Below are 16,722 nucleotides of genomic sequence, written 5' to 3'. Positions count from 1 at the left end.
GAACCAACTGAGCCACACAGGTGCCCCTGAATATTATTTTTAATGGCTAAAGTTTATAAATCATAATTTATTTACATAGATACTTACGTTGGGCACTTAGTTGAATGTAGAAGCACTATATTGCAAATAAAAACACTTGATATCTTTTACCCATATATATCTTTATTCATTTCTAATGACTTCTTTGGGAAAGTATCCTGACATGAACACTTATTGTTCAACAATTATGAACTTAATTTTAAGCTCATATATTTATTGCCCTCCAGTTGTTTTATAAAATTTACTAGCCTTCTAGCATAGTTTTTAAAAAATACTACTTTTTTGAGAATATCATATGTTTAAATTATTATCATCATTCTCAAAATTCTTAGTCCTGGGGGCACCTGGGTAGCTCAGTTGGTTAAGGGTCTGACTCTGATTTCAGCTCAGGTCATGAACTCATGGTTCATGAGATCAAGCCCTGTGTCAGGCTCTGTGCTGACATTGTGGAGCCTCCTTGGGATTGTCTCTCTCCCTTTCTCTCTGTCCTCCCCCACTGCTTGCAGGCTCGGTCTCCCTCAAAAATAAACTAATTAATTAAAACATTCTTAATTCTGAATTTTGCTTTATTAAATTATGTACAAGGAAATAGTAAAACTTTCTATAAATTCCTGATATAATTAAGTAATAAAATCAAGTACTGAGCCTATATTTTATGCTATGCCCTCTGTAACACAGATTTAATATATAATATTCTTGTTTGCACTGTTTCATAATAGCGGTGAAACAGAAACTTTTATTATCCTGAGAGAGGGAATATGACTTACACAAAGTCACACAGGTATTAAGAAGTGAAGAAGGACTTCTGCTTCAATAAATGGAACACAAGGACTGGGTTGGTTTTCCCTCTGCAACAACCAGAAAATAGACAAAATATATGAAAAGATGGTTTTCAGGACACTGGACATCAGGAAAATATTGTGATCTCTGAAAGAAGGAAAGTAAAGGATGTGACCACTAAAACTGCCCCAGATTATGGCTTTCATTGACTACACCAAACGTGATGCAGGGAGGGGCCCCAGGCAGAGCACAGAATTCCATAAAGAGAAAGAGAAAGACAAAACTGAGTCCAGGGATACCAAGGCAACTAGTGTATGAAGGACAGATCCAGAAAGAAGACAGCTGCACATAGAGATAACTAACCCTAAAGATTTGTAAAAGGTGTCCAAAAAGTACTAATCAGTGTGTATGTATGAAGAAATAAGACAGGGAAAGACCATCAAATAGATTAGAGGGAATTATACCTGATGTTTTCCAGTAAGAATAGAATACTCATAATTCAAAGAATATTACTCAGAAGTATTTTGCATAAGTAGGGAGAAAAATTTCTGTTTGACTCCATTAACCAAATCTTAAAAATCCACATCCAAGTGTATCACTATTTCTAAGTAATTTAACTGTGTCCCTTAAGAAATCTCAAAAATTTTACAGGAATACAAAGGTATCCAGGGCCCAGAGAGGTTAAATTCATAATGCCTCACAGTCAATAAATTATTACCGGACATATGAAAAAAACAGAAAAAAAATGACCCATTATGAGGAGGAAATTCAATCAATGTAGTGGCTCAGAACTAGGACAAATGTAACAATTAGAAAATATAGACATAAAATGCTATGATAACTGTTTTAAACAAGTTTACACATGTAAGTAGAGATAAGCAAGATGTAAAAAGATCCAAACTGACTTTAGATACTAAAAATACAGGGGCAACTGGGTGGCTCAGTTGGTTAACCATTTGACTGTTGATTTCAGCTCAGGTCATGATCTCAAGGTTTATGAGATTGAGCCCTGAGATGGGCACAGCGGAGTCTAAATGGATTCTCCCTCTCCCTCTCTCTTTGTCCTTCTCTAACTTGTGTGCATACGTTCACTCTCTCTCTCTCCCTCTCTCCCTCTCTCAAAATAAATAAATAAACTTATAAAAAAGAAATGAAAAGTACAATGTCTGAGATGAAATATACACTGAATATAACTAGTAGCAGATTAGACATGACATGATAAAGGAACTTAAACACCTAGTAGGATAAATATCAAATATGGAACAAAAAGAGGAAAAAAAGAAGTTTTAAAAAGTGAACAGAGTATAACATGCATGTAATTGGAGTTCCCAAGAGAGAAGAGAAAGTGGTGAGAAAGAAAAATACTGAAAGAGTAACAGTTGAAATTTGCCAAATTTGCTGACAAAAATAAACCTCAGATTCGAGAAGATAAATGAACCCAAACAAGGAAATATAAAATCGCTAAACCAAAGCATACCATATGCAAACTGCTTGGAATCAGAAATAAGGACATAATCTTAGTAGTATCCAAAGAGGGAGAAAAGTTGCATACACAGTAACAAAGAAAATGATTCCACCAGATTTCTCATTAGAAATAACACAAACGAAAAGATTGTAGGGCAACATCTTCAAATTACTGAAAACAAACAACAGCAAAGCAAAACAAAACCTCTCAACACAGAGTTCTATACAAATATTAAATATTTCTCAAAAAAATAAGAAAGCCAGTGGCGCCTGGGTGGCTCGGTGAGTTAAGCGTCTGACTTCAGCTCAGGTCATGATGTCCTGGTTCGAAGGTTCAAGCCCCGCGTGGGGCTCTGTGCTGACAGCTAGCTCAGAGCCTAGAGCCTGTTTCAGATTCTCTGTCTCCCTCTATTTCCAACCCTCCCCTGCTCATGTTCTCTCTCTCTTTCTCTCTTTCTCTATCAGAAATAAAACATTTAAAAAATTAAAAAAAAATGAAAGCCAGACAAATACAGTAGAAGGAAAAAAGAAAACAAAAAAAGAAAGAAAACAAAAGCCCTGGAGACTACTATCTCTCATGAATGTAGATACAAAAATCCTCAACAGAAATTTAGTAAATCAATCCACGAATATATAAAAATACTTAACTTCACAACAAGGATGAGTAGAATTTACTCTATTAATGAAAGACTGGTTCAGCATTCAGCAATCTGAAATATCAGTGTAATCCACAATAGCAAGGGCTTAAAAAAGAAACTGATCAATTGACATAATATGGTAAATTAAGACATAAAAAGGATTTTACAAAATCCAATACCATTTATGACAAAAAAAGAATCTCAGCACACGAGGAAGAGAGAACCTCTTTAATCTAATAAAGAATGTCTCCAAAAAATCTCCAGTCAATATTATATTTAATAGTGAAAGTCTACTGTTTTCAATTAAGGTTGGATACAAGCAAAGATATTCTTTCTTACCACTCCTTCTAACAAGTCTATTGGAATTTCTAACATGAACAGTTAGACAAAAAGAAGAAATAAAGGGCATTCAGGTAGGAAAAAAAAAGATGATGTAATTTGCAGTTGTGTATATAGAAAATCATCAAAATTTATTTATATATTTATATTTATATATTCCAAGAAATAATATGTGAGCTAAGCAAGGTCACAGGATATAAGAGTATCAGAGAAAAACAAATTGTTTTAATGCATACTAATGAGAATCATATGGATACTGAGGTTTAAAACACAATATCATCTAAAATTTCTTCAAAGAAAATAGTCTTGGGAGTACTACACATGCCTGAAAGTATTCACTACAAGTAGATATGCCCTATAAGAAAATTTGAAAGGAGCCCCTCAGATAGAAGGAAAATAATACCAACTAGAAATTTGAGTATACATAGAGTAACGAAGAATACTGGAATCAAAAACATATTATAAATATATGACTTTTAAAAATCACATCTTTAAAAAAATTTTTTTAATGTTTTATTTATTTCTGAGAGAGAGACAGCATGAGCAGGGGAGGGTCAGAGAGAGAGGGAGACATAGAATCCGAAATAGGCTCTAGGCTCTGAGCTGGCTGTCAGCTCAGAGCCTGACGCAGGGCTCGAACCCACAAACCGTAAGATCATGACCTGAGCTGAACCAACAGAGCCACCCAGGCACCCAAAAAATCACATCTTTTAAACATAACTATTTAAATAAAAATAACATTGTTTCATAAGCATTTACAACATGTAATTAGATATATAAGAGTGACACTTGAAAGACAGCTAGTGGAGAAATTAGCATTTCTTTTAAGATATTTATACTTTATATGAAGTGGTATATATCATTTGAAGGTAAAAAGTGATGTTTAGAATATATACTGTAAGCCCTAAAGTACTCACTAAAATAAAAAAAAAGCAACAAATAGTTATATAGTTAGTATGGCATAAGAAAAGAAAACCATGCTCAACATATAAAAAGGTAGGAAAAGAGGGGAACAAAACGGAGGGGATAAATAAAAAACCAATAACAAGTTGGTAGATCAAGACCACCCAGCTTAATTAAAAACAAAATTAAATGGTCAAAACATTCCAATGAAAAGGAAAGCTGTGCAGATTAGAAAAAAAAAAAACAAGACTCAGCTATATACTACTTACAAGAAATCTATTTTAAAATAAAAAATATACAAGTAATTTTAAAGGAAAAGGACAGAAACGATAAACAACACAAGACAAAGGAAAGCTGGAAAGGTTCTATTAATACCTAAACACAAATACAAAATAAATACTATACAGAGTACATTTCAGAGTAACGAACATGATAGGAATAAAGAAGGTCATGTCGTAATGGCAAAGGGATCCATTTATCAATAGAAGTCACAATTTTAAATAATTATATACATAAAAACAGACTTTCAAAATACATGAAGCAAAAACTGACATAATTGCAAGAAGAGAGAAATCTCTAATGTACCTAAGAAATGCAAAACCCTCATCTCACCAGTGATAGAACAAGTAACCAGATTATCACTAAGGATATAGATTTTGAGCAACACTATCAACAACTTAAGCTAACAGTCATTTTAGAACATTCCACACAACAGCAGAATAAATATTCTTTCGAGTGTGCACTGACGAAGGTAGATTGTATTCCACAGTATAGTGCTTAGGAAGAATACTATATCAATAAATGTCTTCATTAGAAATAAATTCAGCTGCTACATTAACTAGAAAAGTAATAAAACATTAAACTGAAAATAATTGTAAAAGGAAAACATGAAAGATCAGAATTGATTATCAATGGACTATAAAAGAGAGAAAAATAAGGAGAAATCAATGAGCTAAAGGAATGCTCTGAGAAATCAACAAATTAATAAAACTTTAGTCCACCAACTGACAAATACTGGCCAAAATTTCCCCTCAGCCCATTTTTGAATGGCCTGTGTGCTTTGAAAAACAAATAATGGTTGTTAGAAAACAAACAAGAATTCTTTCTTTTTAGGGCCAAATAATATTCCTTTGTATGTACGTACCAAAATTAAGTGTTTCAACTCTCCATACCCTGGAGAGCATTGTTATTTTCTATTTTTTTGATAATGGCCATCTTAACAGTAGTAAAGTGGTATCAGGATTTTGATCTGCATTTCTCTGATAATTAGTGATATTAAGCCTCTTTTCTTATACTTGTTAGCCATTTGTATGTCTTCTTTGTTGTAATGTCTATTCAAGTCCTGTGCCCATTTTTTAATTGAGTTCTTATTTTCTTTGTTAATCAGTTCCTGCTGTATACTACAGCATGGATGAGTCACGAGAACATTATGCTAAGTGAAATAAACCATCACAGGGGCGCCTGGGTGGCTTCAGCGGTTAAGCGTCCGACTTTCGCTTGGGTCATGATCTCGCGGTTTGTGGGTTCGAGCCCCACGTCGGGTTCTGTGCTGACTGCCAGCTCAGAGCCTGGAGCCTGTTTCAGAGTCTGTGTCTCCCTCTCTCTCTGACCCTCCCCTGCTCACACTGTCTCTCTCTCTCTCTCCTAGAAATAAATAAAAATATTAAAAAAAAAAAAAAAAGAAATACACCATCACAGAAAGACTAACACTTCTGAGTCCACATATATAAATAGCTAATTTAGTCAATCTTATAGAAGCAGAAAATAAAATAGTGGTTTCCAGGGGTCGGAGGGAGCGGAAACAGATAGCTGCCATTCAATGTACCAGAGTTTTAGTTATGAAAGAAAAAAAAAGTACTAGATATCTGCTGAATAAAAATGGGCATATGTTAATAATACTGCATTGCACACTTAAAAGTTATTTAAAAGGGAGATTTTGAAAAAAATATTTGTTTTTGAGAGTGAGTGAGCATGTACAGGGAAGGTTCAGAGAGAGAGGGGGACAGAGGATCTGATGCAGACTCTGCCCTGACAGCAGGGAGCCTGATATGGGGCTTGAACTCACTAGCTAGCCTTGAGATCATGACCTGAGCTGAAATCGGATGCTCAACCGAATGAGCCACCCAGATGCCCCTAAAAGGGCAGACTTTATGTTAGGCACTTTTTATCATGATAAAAAAAAAAAAAAAAAAAAAAAAAAGAAAAGAAAAGAAGAGAAAAGAAAAGAGAAACATATCACAGAGATTTGATGCGGGCCTCAGCCTAATAGATTTACTCTCCAATTTTATATAGAAAATATTTGGCAATCCTTGATTGGCTCTAATCAGACTCATCAGGAAAAAGTGAGAGAAAACAAATATTAACAAAACCAGGAATGAGTGTTGAAATCGCTATACCAACATGCATATTAAAAGAATAACAAGAGACTATTATGAGTAACTTGATGCTAGTATATAAATTGGACAACTTAGATGAAATGGTCACATGCCATTTCATAAATTACCAATAAACTATCAAAGCTCATTCAATAATACATAGATAACCTGAATAGCATTATTTAATTTAAAGTAATTAAATTTGTCGTTAGAAACCATCCTACAAAAAGAATCTCAGGTTCCAACAGATTCACTGGTAAGTGCTAACAAATATTTAAGATAAAATAATAATACTATTTCTGCTCTAGTCATTTGAGAAAATTAAAGAATTTTATTAGCCAACATTATCCTGATATTAAAATCATGCAAACACACTGCAGATGAAAAAATATTACAAACCAATATCCTTCATTAACTTAGATGCAGAAATCCTAAATAAATGTTAGTATCCTAAATCCGACAGTATATGACAAGGGTGAAGTATCATCACCTAATGTAATTTATCCCAGAAATTTAAACTTAGTTTAACATTAGAACAATAAATTCACTTTATTAGCAGACTAAGATATAAAAAACCAGATCATCTTAATATACCTAAAAAATCATTTCAAAAACTCAAATAATCATTCCTGATAAAACTCTCAGCAAACGAGGAATAGAAGGGAACTTTGTTAATCTGATAAAGATATTTAAAAAGGAAGTACACCTAATATTATGCTTAATTGTAGGAAAATGAATATTTTCTCTCTAAAATCAGGAATGTGGAATGAGTGCCCACTTCCACCACTTCTATTTAACATTATTGTAGGAATTCAAGACAGTGCAAATCATTTTTAAAGCAAAAAAAGTAATTAAAAGCCATATGTATTAGAAAGGAAAAAGTGAAATTATGCACAGATAATATAATCATTTATGTAGAAAACTGATGGAGTCTCCAAAAAAAGTTAACAGAACTAATATGTGAGTTTAGCAAGATATCTGAATACAAAATTTTATTTCTACATACTAGTAAGAAAAAGTAGACATATGTATATTTTTTAAAAATCAATATTATTTTTAATAGCAACAAAAGTCAAAATACTAAGGGACGGATCTGACAAAGGATATATAAAATCATTCATAGAAAACTATAAATCATTGCTGAGGAATCAGAGACCTAAAAAAATGGAAAGATATATTCAGTTTATGAATCTGAAGATCAGTATCTTTAAGATATTAATTCTTCCAGAAATGATTCATAGATTCCATACAGTATCAATCATACACTCAGCATTTTTTTAAGGAAATTCATATAGAAATCCAAAGTACCTAAAAAGTTAAAACATTAAAAGATAGAACAAAAGGGGAGAACAATTAATAACTAACTTTAAAACTTAGTATGAAGCCACATTATAAGCTTTATTTACTATACACTTTATTCTAAAGTATTATATTTCATAAAGAGAGTCAGATTATATCAGTGTCCCTGAATGCAGATTTTCCAAAAAACCTACACACATAGGACATGTACTGACAATGGTTGGAATATGATTTTCATCCAAGTTGCTAAGGTAATTCCGTGGAGGATGCATAATCTTTCAACAAATTATACTGAAATAATCAAATATCCATATGCAAAGAATTAACTTAAATGAATCCTGATGGCATATAAATTTGCTTAAAATAAACCAAAGACATAAATGTAAACTTATATGTGTATAATTGTAGAAGTTTGGTTGAGGCAAATCCTTCTTACATATGACTATAAAAGCAGGATCCATAAAAAAATGAATTGTAGTGTGTTTCCATCTCTCTTCTTTTTTCTTCCCTTCCCATATGTTCATCTGTTTTGTTTCTTAAATTCTACTTATAAGGGAAATCATGTGGTATTTGCCTTTCTCTGATTGACTTATTTTGCTTACCATAATGTGTTCTAGCTCCATCCATGACATTGAAAATGACAAAGTTTCATTCTTTTTGATGGCTGAGTAATATTCCATTGTACATACATACTACGTCTTCTTCATCAGTTCATCAGTTAATGGATATGTGGGCTCTTTCCATAGTTTGGTTATTGTTAATAATGCTGTTATAAATTTAAGAGTGCATGTATCTCTTGGAATCTGTATTTTTATATACTTTGAATAAATACATATCTAATACTGAAATTGCTGGATTGTAGAGTAGTTCTATTTTTAGTTTCTTGAGGAACAATTTATACTATTCTCCAGAGTGGCTGCACCAGTTTACATTCCCACCAACAATGCAAAAGGGTTTCCCTTTCTCTGCTTCCTCACTAACACCTGTTGTTTGTCCTGTTGTTAATTTTAGCCATCCTGACAGGTGTGAGGTGGTATCTCATCATGGTTTTGACTTACATATTTCCCTGATGATGAGTGATGTTGAGCATCTTTTTGCATGTCTGTTAGCCACCTAGATGTCTTCTTTGGAAAAGTGTCTATTCATGTCTTCTGCCCATATCTTAACTGGATTGTTTTTTGGGCGTTGAGTTTGATAAGTTCTTTATACATTTTGGATACTAACCCTTTATCCGATACGTCATTTGCAAATATCTTCCCCCCTTCCTCCACTGTCTTTTAGTTTTATTATCTCCTTCACTCTGCTGAAGCTTTTTTATTGTTAAGTCCCAATAGTTCATGTTTGTTTTTGTTTCCCTTGACTTCAGTGAAGTATTTATCAAAAATTTAAAAATTCTCTTTGAAAGACACTCTTAAATATGACTCTAAAATTGGGATGCATAAAAATTCTAAGTTGCTATATAATCAAAATATTAAAATTCTTTGAAACACAATGTTAAATAAATGAAAAGCCAAGACATAAGCTGGGAGAAAAACATTTGCCAAGCATATAACTGATAATAGATTTACATCTAGAATCTCCAATGTTAAAACATAACATGAATGAACAGCAACAACATAATAAAATGGGCAAAATTTAGAACAGACATCACCAATATCCTAGGGAAGTGCAGATTTCCTAAGGAATTTCATTTCACATGTTAACATGATGCAATTAAATAGCTCACAATATAAGTGTTGGCAAGGATGTGGAGAAACTGGAACTCTCAAGCTTTCCTAATGGGAATATAAAATATTATAATTACTTTGGAAAACAATTTAGCAGCTTCTAAAAAAGTTAGGCCTACACCTACCATATAACTGAGCCACCCTAATCCTAGATATGTAACCAATATTAACAACAATAAAAGTATGGTGTCAGAAAAGTTTGTACAGGAATGTTCATACTAGCTTTATTAGTAATATAGCTAAAACCTCGAAACAACCCAAATGTTTAGCAACAGGGGAATAGAAAAACAAATCATGGTATAACCACAGAATGGAATCCTATTCAGCAAGGTAAGGAACAACATGAATAATTCTTGAAACAATTATGTTTAGTAAAAGAAGCCAGAGCCCCTTCCGCCCCCTCGCCAATATATACATTTCTCTTTTGTATATCTTTTGTTTTCTGAGTAACTCTACTTATATAAAATTTCAAAAAATAAAAACTAATCTATGTTAACAAAAAACAGATTAATAGTTGCCTATGATAATTGGAGATCAGCAGAGAGTGGTAGGAAGAGGAATTACAAAGCAGCATAAGGAAATTTAGGGGGTGATGAATATGTTTACTATATTGGTTGTGATGGATTCCCTGGTGTCTAAATATGTCAAAGCATGAGAAATTGTATGCTTTAAATTATGTGCCGTTATTGTATGTCAGTTATATGAACATACACATTAAATTAGGGCTCAAGCTGCCCCTCCCCCAAGTCTCATGAGTATTAAGAAAAAAAAGTAAATGAGGATTTCACAATTTTGCATTCTTATTCTAGATCTTAACCTTTTAATCACTGAAGTATATCATTATATCCGCTAGAGTCACAGGAAAAAACAATAATGAGTACTTTTTGGCACCCTTTAAGCCACGGAGTCCTAGCAAATCACTCTTGAAAGGTAGAAAGCTCAGATCTGAAGTGAACACTTGCTTTTTACAACCCTTTTCATTTATCACTGTCCACTCACACAGGGCAGTGTGGGGATGGGCACAGCATTATGTTGACGGCTACAAGTACTTTCTTTTTAAAACACATCCTTATGGTTTTGTGATTAGAACAAAATGAAAAGCCAATTGCTGTGACACTTATTTGTGTCTCTCAGGATATCCAGACAAGAAAACAGGTTCCGTCCATTTTGGAGAATGCCTAGACACTTGTACTGCAGCTCACTCCAAAGGTTAAAAAAATTAGAAGCTTCATGTTTATCATTGTTTCTGCTGCTTCCAAGATTTTAGTAGCTCAATTAGGCAGACTGCAAGCTTATGAGATTTATTTAAGTAAGGAGTACGTGGCATTATCTGTCCTTCGAACCTATAATGAGGGTATTTTAGCAGATGGAATCTAATTTATAACAAGGACCTATACCCTGGATAATGAAACATAGGCTATTAAGAGCTTACATAAACAAGGGCTGTAATGCAATGCCAAAACAAATCATTTTGACATGTTTTAGAAATACAAGGGGCTTCTTCAAATATCATCAGGAATAAGTCATTTGGTGTTTCAGGTTCATACATCAATGCAGTTGCTGTCACTATGAAAAATTGGACTTTTTGTTTACTTAAAATTTGAAATGCCATGATTTGGTACTTGAAAAATGGTGTGGGAAAAATGAATGTCCTCCTGTTTGTGAAAAATGGGTATTTTATTAGAGCAAAGTAGGAAGGAGGAGAGAGTAGTCATCTGTACTGGTAAAATAGTGTTTACACAGGAAGAAATATAACAATGGGCAGGTCACTGGGGACAAGGGGAGCAGAATCACTTAGGGAGCTGATGACAACAGGAGCCAAGAATATAGCTTGGGCCCAGAGCTGACCCACCTCTTGGTCCCTATACACACGTAATGAATAAATGCATCTTGAAGTTAAGACTCATATTTCATAGCTGCATGAGACTCCCCAGCTAGAATGCATCTGTTAATAATAAAAATTTCCCTTCTGGAATGAGAGTTTAATAGTTCTTGTTCATGCTTTAAATAGAAGATCACAGCAATAAATCAGCATTATGATTTTAGGAGGTAGTAATGTATGAAATATAATATATTGTTTCTGGCATTTACTTTGGTCAAAATTAACTTAAAATATTCACCCAAAGGGACAGATTGATAAAATAATAATTATAAACATACATCTTAGGAAATTGTGTACTTAGTGCATTCTAAAAGAACCATTAAATTTAACATATATATTATGTTTATTGTCTTGAGGAGAAAATATTGAATTATTTTATTCAACTTTAGAAGCCAAGTGTTTGTTTCAAATAAAAATTATCAAAACTAGTTGACACACTGTTTTACAACATGTTTTCATTATCCACCTAATAAATTTTGTTAGTTTAAACATATGAGGATAATTATTCAGTAAACTTTTTAAAGATAAACTACCTTTATGACTTCAGATGGGACATTTTAACTTACTTTAGATTTCTATGTCAATTCAGTTAAATTATTTCCATTCCCCATGTCAATCAATATACACACATGCAAAGTATCAAAATTATTAGATAATTCTCTTGATAAAAATTCATATGAATATATATAACAGATATAAAGTTGTACTTATGAAACACAAATATATAGGTAATATAATTTTAAAAAGATATTAGAAAGAAAGTTCTATATCTGATTTGTTTTTTATCTGTACCCGTACTGAATGCAATATATTGCAAAAGGAGGTACTTAGTAAGTATTTTTTGAGCTAATGAGAATAAATTAGTAAAAGAATGAATAAATAACTGGGCAATTATAAGATAATGTTGGCAGAGAATCTGATGTGCTAGACTCATATCTCTCACTGATTCTTCCAGTCCAGCATATTTAGAACACCCTATTTTGAGAGAGGAATACAGTATTAAGACGTGAAACACAGATTAGGTCCTTTTGAACTCTAGGTTTCTAAGATGTACTTTTTTACGAGGTTGAGGAACTGTATTTATATTTTAATATTGTTGAAGTTTTTTTTCTAACATCATTGGCTGTGGAATTTTAACAATGCTTTCTAGAACATATACTGATGCTTCATGCTATTTTCCATTAATCAACTAATGAACTATATTAAGTTTTTATTATATGAAGTTTTAAGTATATTAAGTTATATATTTATATATAATATATACTAAGTTTATAATAAGTTTTAACTATAATAAATTATTATACATCATTACACTCCTTGATGTATAGTCCTTATTTACAGTATATTTTTTGTTTACTATATATATTTATTATGTTTCTAATTTGTTTTATGGTATTTGATTAATGATTATTTTATTTTCTAAGGAGAATATCTGATGAAACAAAATACATGTAGTTTTATGCAACTGTCCCAAGACCAATATTTAAAATAGTTCAAGCATATCACCAAACTAAATATTTTTTCATTGCTAAGAATATTATGCACAAAATTTTTGGTAAAAGAGTGAGTCATTCAATGCCTTTACTGTTTTGTGCCAATCTAATTTACATGTTCTTAACTTCTGTAATATTAATATAGTTCCTTTTGATTATACAAATAAAGTAAGTGCCACATTAGAATATACTGTGCTTCTGTAATATGTCTTACTATGTGGTGGTGTAAGTCCTCCAGTTTTCTTCTTAAAGATTCTCTTGACTATTATGGAATCTCTTCATGGCTATGTGAACTTTATGATCTGATAAACAATTACTGCAAAAGAAAAAGAAAGATTATGGTGAAATTATATAGTATATATAACATTAATGTGAGGAGAATTGTCATCTTTATAATATGAGTCTGATAATTCATGAATATGATAGACTCATCCATTTATTTAGGTGTTTTTTTTAATTTCTCTGAGCAATGCTTTTTTTAGTTTTTGTGTGGAGGTCCTACCATTTTTATGATAGATTTATTCCAAGAAATTTGATATTTGCCAATACAATATTAAATGATATTGTCTATTAGCCTACCACTAAACAAAGAAGAGTTAGTGTAGATATATTAATATCAGACAAAGTAGACTTTAAGTCTAGAAGCATTATTAAAATGAAAGACATTTGATAATAATACAATTATTATTTTACAATAAGGTAAAATCAGAGTACCTTATACAAATCCTAAAGTTGCGAACATTTAACATATGCCTAAGTAATTAATAAAATAAAGAAGAGAGAGGGAAAGAGAGGGAGAGGGAGAAAGACAGAGAAAGAGAGAGAGACAGGGAGAAACTAGTGTTTATTTGACTTCAGTGGTTAACCATAGAGCTAAAACTGGTATGAGTCTTTTCTTTCTTTCTTTGTTCTTTCCTTTCTTTCTCCCTTCCTCCCTCATTCTTTCTCTTCCTCTAACTCTCTTTTTCTATCTTTTCTTTTTTGTGAAATTTTATTTATAACTTTTTAGTGTTTATTTATTTCTGAGAGAGAGACAGAGAAAGAGAGAGAGAGAGACAGAGCATGAGCATGGGAGAGGCAGAGAGAGAGAGGGAGACACAGAATCCATAGCAGGCTCCAGGCTCTGAGCTGTCAGGACAGAGACGGACCTGGGCCCGAACCCTTGAACCATTAGATCATGACCTGAGTCAAAGTCGGTAGCCCAACCAACTGAGCTACTCAGGCACCCTGAAACTTTTTATTTAAATTAATAGTTAATATATAGTGTAATATTAGCTTCAGGGCTGTAATACAATGAGTCAACATTTCCACACAACAACCAGTGCTCATCACAAGGGCACTCCTTAGTTCCCACCACTTATTTCACCCATCCCCTCATTCCCCTCCCCTCTGGTAACCATCAGTTTGTTCTCTATAGTTAAGAATCTGTTTCTTGGTTTGCCTCTCTCTATTTTTCTTGCCCTTTGCTCATTGGTTTGCTTCTTAAAGTCCACTTATGAGTGAAATCATATAGTATTCATCTTTCTTTGACTTATTTTACTTAGCATAATAGTCTTTAACTCAATCTAAGTTGTTGCAAATAGCAAGATTTCATTCTTTTTATGACTCAGTTAATATTCCTACACACACACACACACACACACACACACACACACACAAAACACTTCTTTATTCATTCATCAGTCAATGGACACTTGGGATGTTTCCATAATTTGGCTATTGTAAATAATGCTACAATAAACATTGGGATGCACATATCCCTTTGAATTAGTATTTTGTATTCTTGGGGTAAATACCTAGTAGTGCCATTCCTGGATTGTACAGTAAGTTATTTTTAACATTCTGATGAAACTTCATACTATTTTTCTGAATGGTTGCACCAGTTCGCATTCCCACCAATAGTGCACTATTAACTAGAATTTAAGTAAAAAGTGAAACAAAAAAAGTGAAAAGATGGTTCCTTTGGAAATTACATGGACTAAATACTCCAATAAAAGGACACAGGGTAGAGTGTAAGAATGGGAAAAAAAAAAAAAAGACTCATCTATATGCTACCTGTAAGAGGCTCATTTCAGACTGAAAGACACCTACAGATTGAAAGTGAGGGGATGGAGAAACATTTATCACACAAATGGATGCCAAAGAAAGCCAGAGTAGCACTACTTATATCAGACAAACTAGACTTTAAAACAAAGAATGTAAACAGAGACAAAGAGGACATTATATAATCATAAAGTGGACAATCCAATAAGAAGATATAACCATTGTAAATATTTATGTAACCAACATTAAAGCACTCAAATATATAAAATAATTAATAACAAACATAAAGGTACTAATTGATACTATTATTGTACTAGTACAATAATAATAGGGCATTTTAACACTCCACTTACATCAACAGACAGATCATCTAAACAAAAAAAATCAATAAGGAAACAATGCCTTTGAATGACATGCTGGACCAGGTGGATATAACAGATATATTCAGAACATTCCATCATAAAACAGCAGAATACACATTCTTTTCAAGTGTACAAGGAACATTTTCCAGAACAGATCACATATAAAGTCACAAAACAAGCCTCAAGAAATGCAAAAAAACTGAAATCAAACCACGCAACTTTCCTCATTACAATGCTATGGAACTAGAAATCAACCACAACAAAAGATTTGGGAAGACCACAAATACATGGAGGGTAAACAACGTGTAACTAGGGGCACCTGGGTGGCTCAGTCAGTGAAGTATCAGATATTTGATCTTGGCTCAGGTCATGATCTCATGGTTCATGAGTCTGAGCCCAGTGTCAGACTCCTCGCTGATAGTGTGAAGCCTGCTTGGGATTCTGTCTCTCCCTCTCTCTGCCGGTCCCCTACTCTTTCTTGCTCTCTCTCTCAAAATAAGTAAGTCCATTTAAAAAACAAAACAAAAAGCAACATGTTACTAAAAAATGAATGGGTCAACCAGAAAATCAAAGAAGAAATAAAAATACATGGTAACAAATGAAGATGAAGACACAATAGTGCAGAACCTTTGGGATGCAGCAAAAGAGGTCTTAAGGGAGAAGTATATAGCAACATTTTTAAATGTTTATGTGTTTATTTTGAGAAAGAGAAATAGCAAGCACCAAGGGGGTAGAGTCAGAGAGAGGGAGACAGAGAATCCCAAACAGCCTCCACACTGACAGATCTCACCAATCCTGAGATCATGACCTGAGCCAAAATCAAGAACAGGCCGCTTAACTGACTGAGCCACCCAGGCACTCCCATACAGACCTATCTTTTAACTTGTCAACCATTAATTGACTTTTGAGGTTTTCTTATGTTCTTGTCCAGTCAACGATTCATTTAAATTTATGTTTTCATTATTTTTATCCAATAATTTAATATTACAAGGAGTTTTCTCATGTATGTAACTGTCCATAATGACAGAAAACGAAAGTGGAGTTTTCTTCTACATTTCAGTAAAATATGAAATCAAAACTGGAAGAGTGTTGGTCATTTGCTTTTATGATACGGCAAAAAAAAGTAGGGGAAGTGAGTTTCTGTGTTTTCCTCATGAATTTGCTACTTATAAGGTGAGATTTTTTTGAGAAAATAGGAATGGCAATAATAGTAACAGTTATAAACACTGTTCCAATAAATAAGTAAATAAATAAATGAATAATGGTTCTTCTAAGCCTACAATTTTAGATTGATTACAAATTGCCTAGTCATCAAAAACTACAGCTTAATATTAATATAAAACTTTGTTACTTTAGCTTTTAATTGTTCATATTATAG

At 32.8% G+C, this 16,722-nt stretch overlaps 1 long non-coding RNA gene across 1 annotated transcript in view; it reads right to left on the bottom strand.

Annotated features, from left to right (window-relative positions):
* The window catches only part of LOC120219973, a 34,149-nt gene extending 20,900 nt beyond the window's left edge, over positions 1-13,249 (bottom strand). Inside the window, exons 1-2 of the long non-coding RNA XR_005525424.1 lie at positions 13,154-13,249; positions 807-887 (exon numbers count right to left, since the gene is read on the bottom strand). This is a non-coding gene — a long non-coding RNA (uncharacterized LOC120219973). The remainder of the gene's footprint in view (positions 1-806; positions 888-13,153) is intronic.
* Positions 13,250-16,722: the final 3,473 nt, after the last annotated feature.

Source organism: Hyaena hyaena, unplaced genomic scaffold, assembly GCF_003009895.1.
Source record: "Hyaena hyaena isolate Hyena2069 unplaced genomic scaffold, ASM300989v1 scaffold_657, whole genome shotgun sequence".
Taxonomy (NCBI): domain Eukaryota; kingdom Metazoa; phylum Chordata; class Mammalia; order Carnivora; family Hyaenidae; genus Hyaena; species Hyaena hyaena.
Note: the sequence above shows the minus strand (reverse complement) of the source record. Positions and strands in the feature narration are given on the sequence as shown.